Source organism: Scleropages formosus, chromosome 12 (genome assembly GCF_900964775.1).
Source record: "Scleropages formosus chromosome 12, fSclFor1.1, whole genome shotgun sequence".
NCBI lineage: Eukaryota > Metazoa > Chordata > Actinopteri > Osteoglossiformes > Osteoglossidae > Scleropages > Scleropages formosus.
In genome coordinates this window covers 5,013,860-5,023,335 of record NC_041817.1, presented here as the reverse complement: position 1 = coordinate 5,023,335, position 9,476 = coordinate 5,013,860, and the positions used below count along the sequence as shown (strand labels likewise).

At 48.7% G+C, this 9,476-nt stretch overlaps 1 pseudogene; it reads left to right on the top strand.

Moving 5' to 3' along the window:
* The first annotated feature begins 4,615 nt into the window (after positions 1 to 4,615).
* On the top strand, positions 4,616 to 6,485 carry LOC114912042 (uncharacterized; annotated as a pseudogene).
* Positions 6,486 to 9,476: the final 2,991 nt, after the last annotated feature.

Genomic DNA, 9,476 nt, shown 5'->3' with positions numbered 1-9,476 from the left:
ATTACCGCTCTGCACTTGGGTCCGCCGCTTCCCTCAGACCCGACCATGACAGTCGCGATCTGCTCTGAACAGCTGGAAGCCTGGCAGACGTAATGCGTTGTCTGGAATGGCTTCATTCAGCCAAGTGTCCGTGAAACACAGAGCACCAGAGTTTAAGAAGTCCTTGTTTTTTTGGGACAGGAGAAGAAGTTTGTCCATTTTGTTTGGTAGGGAGCGGAGATTCGGCAGATGGATACTAGGCAGCGTGGTCCTGACGCCGCACTTTCCGAGCTTGACTAGTGTGCTGGCTTGCTTTCCACCTTTGCACGTCTTGGAGCGCTTGAGCAGCTCCGCTGCACCTCCAACTACAATGTCCAGCAAAACGTCAGAATAATTGAAAACCGGTAAAATATTGGGTGGTGTGTACTGCCAAATGTTCATCAGTTCTTCCCTGGTAAAACTGATTGTAGGAATATAACTAAAGACAGGACAAACTAACAAAAACAGTAGAACAACTGTGGCGCTCCACACCGAGGCGGCCATTCGCGGCACCATGGTACATTCACACAAGATACACAAGCAAGCAAATACAATGTCGGATTACTGGCTGATTAAAGGCTTTATCTGGTGCTGCTCATTAAGTTACGGTGCATGAACACTTACACCGTACATGACCTGGAGAGATCCTGGGCGAAACAGGTCCGGAAAAGGTGAGTTTTCAGACCCTTCTTGAAAACAGAGTTTCCGCACTCCTGAGTGAGAGGGGAAGGTCATTCCACCAAAACGGAGCCAGAACTGAGAACCTTTGTGCTTTGCCTTTCGTGCGCAAGACCACCAAGCGAGCAAAAGTAGACGAGCGAAGGGGTCTGCCTGGGGTGTAGCGGTTGATCAAGTCCTGTAAATAGCTGGGAACAGTTCTATTGATACATTTGTAGACAATAACCAGGGTCTTGAATTTGATTCGGGCAGCTATAGGAAGCCACCGCAGAGAAATGAGAAGAGGAGATATGTGGGAACGCTTTGGCAAATCAAACCCAACTTGTGCAGCAGCATTTTGTAAAAGCTGCAGAGGTTTGATGGCAGTAGCAGGAAGGCCAGGTGGAGTTCTCGTTCTTCTCCTCTGTCTCTCTCAATCGGTGTCCCGCAGGGCTCGGTATTGGGTCCTCTTCTTTTCTCCATCTACACCTCCTCCCTCGGTCGGGTCATAGCCTCCCATAGATTCAAATACCACTGCTGTGCTGATGATACCCAGCTCTTCCTTTCCTTTCCACCGGGCGTGTCAGATATCTCCGCACGCATTGCTGCCTGCCTGTCAGACATCTCTTCATGGATGTATGATCACCACCACCAACTCAACCTCTCCAAAACAGAGATTCTTTACCTCCCAGCTGTCCTGTCCTCCTGTCACGACCTCTTGATCAAACTGGACAACTCACTCATTTCGCCTTGCTCCTTTGTTAAGAGTCTGGGAGTAACGACTGATACGAGTCTGTCATTCTCTCCACATATCAAAGCCACAACCCGGTCCTCCAGATACATCCTGCATAATATTCGTGGGAGACGTCCCTACCTCACTACTGACTCCGCCCAACTACTTGTCCAGGCCATGGTGACTTCCCGTCTGGACTACTGCAACTCTCTTCTGTGTGGCCTTCCTGCTAATGCCATCAAACCTCTGCAGCTTCTACAGAATGCTGCTGCACAAGTTGTGTTTGATTTGCCAAAGCACTCCCATCTATCTCCTCTACTCATCTCTCTGCACTGGCTTCCTATAGCTGCCCAAATCAAATTCAAAACCCTGGTTACTGTGTACAAATGCGTCAGTAGAACTGTTCCTGGCTATTTACAGGACTTGATCAACTGGTACACCCCAGCCAGGCCCCTTCGCTCTTCTACTTCTGCTCGCTTGGTGGTCCCGCGCACAAAAGACAAAGCTCGGAGGTTCTTGGTTCTGGGTCTGCTGTGGTGGAATGACTTTCCCCTGTCACTCAGAACTGCGGAAACTGTCTGTTATCAAGAAGGGTCTGAAAACCCCTCTTTTCCAGATCCATTTTGCCCAAGATCTCTCCAGCTAATGTATGGTGTAACTGTTCACTCATTGTAACTCCAGAAGCATTCCCAGATACAACCTTTATTCAGCCATTACTCTGGTATTGTACTGCTCATTTGTGTATCTTACAATATTTAAAAAAAAAAAAAAAAAAAAAAAAATTGGTGTGGGTATCGGGATTTGTTTATCCTGTGTCTTATGCACCTACTTGAATGATAAACCTCGGTACAGCAAGTGGTAGAGAACAAATTAGGTTTGCTTGAGATTTTCATGTCTGCAGCTATGTCTCCTCTCAATGTAATGCATAAATTGTAATTTTGCTGAGATGTACGCTGCTTTGGACAAAAGCGTCTGCTAAATGAATAAATGTAAATGTAAATGTAAAAACTCTTGAACATGCAGCTTGTAGCCAGTTATCTACATTGCTTGCTCAGAATAATCTCCCTGATGGTTATCAGTCTGGAGTCAAGATCTGTCATTCCACCAAATCTGACCTCCTTGCAAGGTCAGAAGGTTTACACTTAGTTGGAGGTGCCTCTCTTTACATGAACAAAAGCAGAGTAAGTGAATTTGTCACAAACTTCCATATAAACCAACATACATTACACAAGTAGACAAATTATTATTAAAAACTATTAAACAGATAGTTTAGATAGATTAAACAGAGCATGAGTGAGGGGAGAAGGGAGTATGAGATTGGCTGCAGACTGGCAGCAGCGGCAGCAATAATGGGGTCGCTGTACCGGCCTATAGTGGTGAACGGGGAGCTAAGCCACAAGGCAAAGCTCTCTATTTACCAGTCAGTCTATGTCGCTACCCATATCTGTGGTCATGAACTCTGGGTAATTACCGAAAGAATAGGATTGCGGATACAAGCGGCTGAAATGAGTTTTCTCCACAGGGTGGCGGGACTCACTCTCCATGAGAGGGTGAGGAGTTTGGCCATCCGGGAGGAAATCAGAGTAGAGACACAACTACTCCACATTGGGAGGAGCCAGTTGAGGTGGTTTGGGCATCTGGTAAGAATGCCCCCTCGGCGCTTCTCTTTGGAGATACACCAGGCAGGGCCAACTGGGATGAGACCCCGAGGTCAGCGCAGGACCTGCTGCAGAGATTATATCTTCCAGTTGGCCTGGGAGTGGCTGGGGACCCCCTGGGTTGAGCTGGAGGAAGTCACGAACACATCTGATTGCTTGCTTCTAAATAAATGATCCTGCACTTAGGTCCAGCCTTCCCCACGTCCTCTGTTCTGCATGACAGAAGATTTCACAGAAGACAGGTCATCTTCGCCCCCAGAGCAGCCCTTGAATCCCATAAGCAGCTGCTGAAACAACTGTCCAGCACCCAACAGGACCTCTTGTGTCTGTTTCAACAGAAAAAGTACCAAAAAACCAAGACGATGCCTGCTCTGGTGCTAGGTCCTGCATTATCACCGGGCGCCGTTCCTGTCCCATCAACAGACCCCATTTCAATGCGGACTGGTGTTCTCCAGCCAGCCGCAGGTCTACTCTGCTGACACCAGCCGGATAACTGATTTGGTGTCCCTATTGACGGGCCCCGCCTTAGCCTGGGCTACCGCAGTTTGGAGGTAGAACAAGCGGGACTCATATAAAAACTTCAGGAAGCAGTTTGTTAGAGTGCATGTAAAGCTAAACAATTCTGTGTCCTGCACTGTAGAGTGGACGTAACTCCGTCGATCAATTAATCACTTCTGTTTGTTTGTTTTGGTTACCATTTTCAGAGTAGTTCTGATTAGGAATGGTTGCCCTTAAATAGCCTGAAAGCTGTCGATCTTCTTCATTGTGCATTATATTTTGCGTTGGAGTTATTGTTGCAGTTCGTCATGTTTCGGGTAAGTTTATTTCTTGCTACCACTTCATCCTGACGTGCATTCTTCTCACGTAGTTGTGCGGATATATTGAAGCAATCGGTTGTGTAGCTGTCAGTCATATTTTTATTCGTTTGTTTCTTTAATTGTATTTGCAGTTTGTTCGGGTATATGTAAAGCTAAACAATTTTGTGTTCCATACTGTAGAATGTGCGTGGATAAGCCAGAGTTGGAAAATAGAGGGGACTGAGTGAATAAACAGAAAAGGATAGGGTTGAAAGCAGGACATTGGTTTCATAATCTGTAGACAAATCTGGAAATTTGACAGCTGAAAGTCAAGGCGACAGAGGAAAGGGAAGGGAAGAGGAAGGATTTTAATGTGAGATGGTGAAGAAGAGAAGTTGAAGCAGAAGTGGTGACAGAAGGATGGACGTGACTCCGTCGACTGATTAATCATGTCTGTTTGTTTTGGTTACCATTGTCGGAGTAGTTGCGATTTTGATTAGGAATCTCATCTGACGGGAAGTAGCCTGGTTTAAATAGTAGCTTGTGACCTCTAGCGGCAGCCTCTTGGTGCAAAGATTTGGGGTGCAAAGACAAGGGAGTCTACCTGCGGGGGTCAACCAATTGAGGCCACCACTGCTACATGAATTATGCTGTCCCCAGTCAGTTTTTCGAGGGATCATGCTTCAAATATGTCGAACATTAAAGGTGTCTATGTCAACCGAACTGTCCTACACCACAATCAGAGACTCTGACGCTACTGCTGCTACATTAACCTGGTTTATCCTCATCTGTAAAACCCTCCATCAGGCTTCAATTTCTCCATGGGACTCTGCAGCTGCAAATCTGCTGTAAGGAAGGCTGACTTCATACCAGCCTATGCCTCCCATCTCTCACTGGACCTCCTGGCCCTAACTGAAACCTGGATCATCCCGGACAACACAACCACACCTGCAGCTCTCTCCACTAACGACTCTTTCTCCCACACCCCTCGTCCTGCGGGTAGAGGTGGAGGCACAGGCACAGGCCTGCTCATCTCTCCCCAGTGGTAATATTCTGCTCTCCCTCTCCACCTGCATGACTTATCCTCTTTTGAATTGTATGTTGTCTCCATCACTGTCCCAATCACTCTTGTTGTGGATGTTCTTTATCACCCTCCTGACCCTCCCAGCTGCTTCTTGGATGACCTTGACATCTTGTTAAGCTCTCTCCCAGGGGACAACACTCCGTTGATTCTCCTGGGTGACTCCAATCTGCATGTTGACAATATTCATGTAGGCAGCCTTCTGTCACTCCTACAGTCCTTTGACCTCTCCCTGTCCCAGTCCTGTGGCCTGTGATCAGCTTTCTGAATTCCTCACCTGGAATCATCTCCTCGATGGATATCAGTCTGCATTCAAAGTTGGTCACTCCACAGAGACGGCACTTCTGGCAGTGTCTGATGCTCTCCAGTCGGTTCTCATCCTCCTAGATCTGTCTGCAGCATTCAACACTGTCAACCACCGGATTCTACTCTCCTCTCTTTGTCAGCTTAGGATCAAAGGAGCAATACTAAGATGGTTTGAGTCCTACCTATCTGGCAGATCCTATCAAGTGGTCTGGCAGGGCTCCCGTTCCCCTCCTCAGCCTCTTTCAACTGGTGTCCCACAGGGCTCGGTACTGGGTTCTCTGCTCTTCTCAGTCTACACCTCCTCCCTCGGCCCTGTCATCGCCTCCCATGAATTCAACTACCACTGCTACAATGATGAAACCCAACTCTTCCTCTTCCTTCCACCTGGACCATCAGACATTTCCACACACATTGCTGCCTGCCTGTAGGACATCTCTGCATGGATGTCCGATCACCACCTTCAACTCAAACTCTTCAAAACTGAGATCCTACAGCTCCAGGCTGGCCCGTCTTCCTGTCACAATCTCTCAATCAAACTGGACAATTCACTCATTTTGCCTTCTTCCCTGGCTAAGAGTCTGGGAGCAACGATTGACTCAAGTCTATCTTTCTCTCAGCACATTGAAGCCACAACCCAGACCTGCAGATATATCCTGCATAATATCCACAGGATCCGTCCTTATCTCACAATTGACTCTGCCTAACTACTTGTCCAGGCCATAGTGACATCCAGTCTGGACTACTGCAACTCTCTCTTGTGTGGCCTTCCCACTACTGCAATCAAAACCTCTACAGCTGATACAGAATGCTGCTGCTCAAGTTATGTTTGACTTGCCGAAGCATTACCATGTATCTCCTCTACTCGTTTCTCTGTACTGGCTTCCTATAACTGCCCGGATCAAATTTAAAACCCTAGTTATTGCCCTCAAATGCATCAACGGAACTTCTCAGAGATATTTACAAGACTTGATCAACCACTACACGCCAACCAGACAGCTTCGCTGTTCTACTTCTGCTTGCTTTGTGGTCCCGCGCACGAAATGTAAAGCACAGGGGTTCTTGGTTTTGGCTTCGTTGCGGTGGAACAACCTCCCCTCTCACTCAAAACTGCTGGAACTCTCTCCACATTTAAAAAGTGCTTGAGAATTCATCTCTTCCAGACTCACTTTGCCCATGATCTCTTAAGTTTACGTAAGGCAGGGGTCCCCAACCCCCGGGCGTCCATGGCCTGTTAGGAACCGGGCCGCACAGGAGGTCAGCGGCGGGCGAGCGCGAAGCTTCACCTGTGTTTACAGCCGCTCCCTATCGCTCGTATTACCTCCTGAGCTCCGCCTCCCGTCAGATCAGCGGCAGCATTAGATTCTCATAGGAGCCCGAACTCCACTGTGAACTGCGCATACGAGGGATCTAGGTTGCGCTCTCCTTATGAGAATCTAATGCCGCCGTTGATCTGAGGTGGAGCTGAGGCAGTGATGCTAGCGCTGGGAAGCGGCTGCAAACAGTGGCGGATTTAGACATGGGCAACATGGGGAGCCGCCCAGGGCGGCATCTTACCGGGGGCGGCACGGGGCGCCCGCACAAAAAAAAAAAAAGAATGTGTGATCAGGTTTTTACAGCGTATTTGCACATCACGTCTGCGCAGACTGTTCGGCATATGACATCAAAGTACCGCGGGAGCGTCTCGCGAACACACTGCACCTCCATATGCCTTTGAATCGCTCTTGTGGTACTTTGATGTCATACGTGGCTCTGACTGCACAGCACAGGCACTCTGTGAAGTCAAACACACACCTGTACTCTTATTAAGAAATACGAAAAGGAGGAGTGGGGTTAGTTGACATCACCTCAGAGCATCCAATGGCAACACCTGAGGTAACATCTGCAAAGAGAGCAGGAGGGGAGGGGGAGCAAGCGAGAGAGGTTTTTCTGGGGGGGAGTGGGGGGGACGCTGAGCGGGGGTTCACCCAGGGCCCATAGAAGGTAGAACTGCCACTGGCTGCAAATACAGATTAATATTAGCAGAGAGGTTTGACTGCACAGAGACCATAATAAATCAATTGCTTGCAGACTCATATCAAAACCCTATCAATGAGTGGCAAGTGACAATTAAGCTGCATCTGGTGGCAGGCTTTAAGTCAGAATCCGAGTTGTATAATTTTTTCATTATATATTACAATATCATAATAATAGAAATAAAGTGCACAATAAATGTAATGAAACCATTCCCCCCCGGTCCGTGGAAAAATTGTCTTCCACGAAACCAGTCCCTGGTGCCAAAAAGGTTGGGGACCGCTGATGTACCAGGGTGAAGACTGGACCTTAGACCAGTAGTACATAAAGAATGCCATCGCCCTGGACAACGTGGCCCATGAGCTCCTGCAACACCTCTGGTCGGCAACAAGGGACCCTGGCACTCTCTTTGATGCCCTAATACCCTTGGGGATCGGTCAAGAACACCTGAGCTGGACTGAGAGACAGTGACCCTCCAAATAGAGACCTCAAAGAGGTCTTCAGTAAGGCCTGAGCAGCTTCCCTACCTCAACATCAACGGTTGGATTGTGCTGTCAACCTCCTGCCGGGAACCTCCCCTCCGAGGGGTCATGTATAGCTGTTCTCTTCCCTGAGCAGCAGTCCATCAAGGAGTGTATGTCTGAGGCCTTGGCCTCGGGCATTATTCGGCCATCCACCGTGCCGGCCTCCATGGGTTTCTTCTTTGTGGGAAAGAAGGATGGCGGGTTGTGCCCTTCTATTGATTACTGTGGCCATAATGGTATAAGGGTGAAATATCTCTATTCCTTCTCTTTGATCACGGAAGTGCTGGAACAGGTCCACAGGGTGCGAGTTTTCATCAAATTAGACCTGTGCAGCATGTATAGCCTGGTCCACATACGAGGGGGATGAGTGGCAGACAGCATTTAGCACCACCCTGGGGCACTATAACTATCTGGTTATACTATTCGGTCTAGCTAATACTCCCTCCATTTTCCAGGCCTTCATGAATCATGTGTTGGGGGATATGGTGAACAAATTTGTCCTGGTGTACCTCGACGATATCCTGGTCTTCTCGCACTCCATAGCCCAACATTTGGTGCATGTGCGACAGGTGCTTGGTGACATATTAGAGAACAGCATCTTTGTCAAGGGTATAAAAGATGCCTTTTTCACCAGGAGCATCTGGCCTTCCTGGACTTCACTCTTGGCCCAGATGGGCTGGCAATGGACCCGGTTAAGGTCCAGGCAGCACTCGATTGGCCCCATCCGACCTCCGTAAAGACTCTAGAGCTGTTCCTACAGTTTGCAAACTTCTGCTGCTGATTCATTCGCTACTTTAGTTGCATCACTGCTCCCCTCAGCTCACTCCTCAAGGGAAGGGGGTCCTGGCTCACGTAGCAACCAGAAGCCCTTAAGGTGTTCCAGGACCTCAAGCCGCATTTCACAACTGCCCTGGTCCTTAGGCACCCGATCCGTTGCTGCCTTTTGTTGTCGAGGTGAATGCCTCAACTGTGGGTGTAGGGGCAAGTTTTTCAAAGAGACAAGGAACTCCTGCTAGGCTCCATCCGTGTGCATACTTCTCCCGCAAGCTGTCACCCACTGAGCGCAATTGCAAAATCGATAATAGGGAATTACTGGCCATAAAATTGACCTTGGATGAATGGAGACACTGGTTGGAGGGGTCCACTCACCCATTCTTGGTCTTTACCGACCACAGGAACCTGGAGTACCTCAGAACAGCCCATCGATCTAACCCTTGCCAAGCCTGTTGGGGTTTCTTTTTTTCACCAGGTTCTGGATTCCGGGTTCACCGTCTCATCTTGTCTAGGTTTGAGGAACAGCAAGGCCGACACCCTGTCCAGGCTTAATGACAAGGACCCGGCCCCTATCTTGCCAGAGACCATCTTGCAAAGCTCGTGCTTTGTGGCACCGATGCGGTTCATGCAGGATCTCCAGATGGCCCAAGCAGAAGACCAGGGTCCAGTGGACACCCCTGAGGGCAACGAGTATATCCTAGCAAGGATGCAATCCCAGCTACTCCACTGGGCACACAATACTGCAGCAGCCAGCCACCCTTAGAGTTGACGGACTCTTGCTCTTCTCAAAAAGGGGTACTGGTGGTCTTCCCTTCGCGATGATGTAGAAGAGTTTGTAGAAGTGTGCAAGGTTTGTGCCCAGGAAAAAACCATAATCAGAAGCCCACGGGGCTGTTGGAACTGCTCCCGGTGCCATCC